At 48.2% G+C, this 3,817-nt stretch overlaps 1 protein-coding gene across 1 annotated transcript in view; it reads left to right on the top strand.

The window, feature by feature from the left end:
- MRPS6 (mitochondrial ribosomal protein S6) overlaps positions 1–3,817 on the top strand; it is a 47,780-nt gene that overhangs the window by 34,605 nt on the left and 9,358 nt on the right. The window lies entirely within an intron of this gene.

Here is a 3,817-nt window from a genome sequence, read left to right as displayed (position 1 = left end):
ATCCCAGCCCCTCCCCACCCTCACAGCCAAGAATTCCTTCCCAATATCCCATCCCACCCTGCCCTCTGGCAGTTTGAAGCCATTCCCTGTGTCCTGTCCCTCCATCCCTTGTTCCCAGTCCCTCTCCAGCTCTCCTGGAGCCCCTTTAGTCCCTGGAAAGGGCTCTGAGGTGTCCCTGGAGCCTTCTCTTCTCCAAGTGAACACCCCCAGCTCTCCCAGCCCCACCTCAGGACGTTCCAGGTGTGGTTTATGGGAAGCCCAACAAATGTGAATTATCGTGAGGAAGGTGCCGTGGGTCCCACCCTCTGCTCAGGCTGCGTTTGCTCCTGGAGGGAAGTGGTGCTGCCTCTCCCAAGGACTGAGGAGTGTTGCTAAGCAACTGCTGTGCCTGTGGTAATCAAAAGAACAATTAGCAACAGGCTCCTCCTCGTCCCTGTCATGGGCTGCGGGTGAGGAGCAGCTCGGCCAACCTGTGCTGGGTTCCAAAATATCGCATCTGCAGAAAGAAATTGGAGTGGTCCCTGCAGAAGGCCACGGGGAACAGAAGCTGGGAAAACCCCTTTTCCCTGACCTCATCTCTGGGGATTCTCCCTGCCTTCTTCAGCAGGATGGAAAGAAACTCCTTACATGGTGTTATCACAGACCCTGCCCAGAGAATCCACAGCCTGGTCTCCTCAGACCTCTGCCTAAAACCCATCATGTTCCCCCCTTGCATGTGCACACTTTGTAACCCTTTGCACATGGACATCCAATACCTAATCCCCCCTGTAAATCCCCCAAGATGAAATAGGGTTTTTCCCATGAGGTAATTCCTAGGACCCCAAAAATGCCTTAACCTGGGTTTTCCCCTTTACCTCATCCTTGTGAAACCCCCCAATTTTAATACCATGAATACATAAACCCCCTGTTAAATATGTAAACCCTGAACCCTTTAAAAATGAGCTTGTGAGTCCAAACAAACTGTTCCAGTTTCTCTTCTCCCTGGGGTCGTGATGGCTTTATTGACCTCCTTGGGGTCGTGAGGGCTTTCTTGACCTCTGCAAACCTGCTGAGGTGACTCCAGGGGTGAAACCCTAAACCTTTCCTGGAGCATCTCCCCCTGGGGCACTCGGGGTGTCACTGCCTCCCCAGAGGACCTGCCAGTTCTCCTGGGGAGCTGCCAGTGGAGCACACCCAGAGAGGGCAGGAGATCTCCACCACGGGCCTGTTCCTTCAACCTGGAGGAGAGAAGGCTCCAGGGAGCCCTCGGAGCCCTTTCCAGGAGCCTCTAAAAAGGAGGGAGAGGGGCTTTTTTTACAAGGGCTTGGAGCAACAGGACAAGGGGGAATGGATTTCAACTGCCAGAGGGCAGGGTTAGATGGGATATTGGGAAGGAATTCTTGGCTGGGATGGAATTCCCAGAGAAGCTGTGGCTGCCCCCAGATCCCTGGAAGTGTCCAAGGCCAGGTTGGAGCAACCTGGGATGGTGGAAAGTGCCCATGTCAGGGGGTGGGACTGGATGATCCTTAAAATCCCTTCCAACCCAAACCATCCTGTGCCTCTGCTTCAGGCCCTGGTGTTGGGCCAGGACTGTCCTGCACTCCAGCTCCTGGTGTCCTTCAAAACAGGGCTTGATCCTGCCAGTTCTGCATTTTAGGATGTGAAGTCTTGTTGTGTACACATGGGAGCTGATAAAAATTCTTGTTCCAAGACAGAATTACTAATTTCCTCATCCTTCTGTTGGAGTAGAAGCAATTTATAAACATTCAAGCTTTTCCAAAGGGCTTCCTCGGAGCTGGTGTGGCTCTCCTTGTACAAACAGGGAGCTGAACCAGAGGGGTGAAGTTCCACTGATTTTGGGGGCTGAAGTTGAGACTTTGGATGACAGTTTCTGGCTTGGGTGGCATCAGGTTTTGGGTTCTTCCACAGGGAAACCAGGCCAGGAGAAGAAAATAAGGAGTGTTGTGAGGATATGGGGCAGGGATGAACAGGAGCCATTTCTCCAGGGAATCTTTGGGACATGGAAAGTAGCTCAGCTCATTCCCTGCAGCAGGTGAACTACTTGATGAACACTGTGTGAGGGGATCATGGAATCTTGGAATGGTTTGGGTTGGGAGGGACCTTAAAACTCATCCAGTTCCACCCCCTGCCAAGGGCAGGGACACCTTCCACCAGCCCAGGTTGCTCCAAGCCCCTCCAACCTCTGCTCCTCCTCTACCTCCCAGCTCCAGTGTCCCTAAATATTTATCACCCCTTGGCATCCTCTTTATTTCAATATTCCCCAAATATTCCCCAGATATCCCCCAAATTTCCTGGGCTCTCGAAAGGGAGAAGTGATTGAGAGAGGGGACTGCAGGGAATAGTTATTTGGAGAACTCCAAATAACTTTTATTTGGAGAACTCCAGTTCCAGACACACGAAATCCTCCGAGGGGAAGCAGGAGCAGTGTCAGGACCTGGGAATGCACATTGGAGTGGGGAGAGTCCAGCTCAGTGTGCAGGGGAGGTGGATTCCTGGAACACCCTCCAGGGTTTTATGTGGGCTGGGGAAGAAGATACTCAGGATATTCAACATTAGCCATCAATAGGAAGTGAAAAATCACTTCCTTGACCCACTTTATAAAATCAGTCAGTTCTGCTTCACAGATCTGTAAAAAATTATATATATTTTTTTTAAACGGGACAAAGTTATAAAGGAAATAAACAACTCTTCAAGATAAAAATAGCTGACTATCCACCTGTACTTACTAAGAATTCCCGAAGTCTTTTCTCCTTCACAGCCCATTTCTACTCCTGCTGATGTTCCATTTTTTGGGAATTGCTGTCGAGGGGTCCAAGGGGTCCAAGTCCAAGTACTGACTGTGTCACCTTTTCCTCAGTCTGGGCTTTTTCTGAATTAACTTCAAGGGTTTCTGTGAGAATTCAAATTACACCACGTGTCTTGTGGGTGGAGGGTGTTAAATCTTCCCAAGCTTTTTCATTTTTTGTGCACTTGGTTTTTAAAATACTTTGAAGTTGATTATTATTATTATTATTAATATATTATTTAGTTTTGTAACTCTTAGCAGAGCTTTAACTAGTTTATTTTCCACCAGGATGGAGATAGTTGGAGACTTGGGATGTACATTGAACCTGTTATTTCCCTGGACCTCCTGGCTGGTGAATTATATGAAAATCAATGCAATTACATGGAAATTAATGGAATTAAACTGAGCAACCTGCTCTAGTGGAAGGTTCCCGTCCCATGGCAGGGGGGGTTGGATCTGGATGAGCTTTTTAAGGTCCTTCCAACCCAAACCATTCCAGGATTTTAAGTGAGGCAAAGCTTCCTGCTGGACTTAGCCAGGTTTGGGGGTTGTTTTTGGTGATCAGTAGAGAGTTAAACTGGAAAATACATATCCTGAAGTCCAAGGGAGGGGAGTTGTCTCCTAAATAAAGTGCTTTTTTTCCTCCTCTGAGCCCTGTGGTGCCTCAGCATCATCTCTCTCAGATCCAGGGCATTACAGGCACGTTCCAAATTTAAGGATATCCAAGAGAGACTTGACAGAGAAGGAGAATTTTCCTGCCAATTGCTGTGTAAAGCTGAGATTTTTCCAAGCCTGCCCTGGGGGATTGTGGCCCAAAGCTGTCACTGGAAGGAGCACTTTTACTCTCTTGAAAACACCTCAGATCATACAAACAATTGACTTTTTTTTCCTCCTCAGGACATTCCCCTCCCTGAGCAGGTGCTGCATGTGCAACATGTTAAAAGAAGTTGATTTTTTTACTAATAAATTTAAGCATGGATGTTAAAATAAATGTAGGTCTTTTAAATGCATCTCTTTGGGCAGAAAACACCT

Source organism: Lepidothrix coronata, unplaced genomic scaffold (genome assembly GCF_001604755.1).
Source record: "Lepidothrix coronata isolate B3197 unplaced genomic scaffold, Lepidothrix_coronata-1.0 Scaffold211, whole genome shotgun sequence".
NCBI classification, from domain to species: Eukaryota; Metazoa; Chordata; class Aves; order Passeriformes; family Pipridae; genus Lepidothrix; species Lepidothrix coronata.
This window is presented reverse-complemented; position numbering and strand designations above follow the sequence as displayed.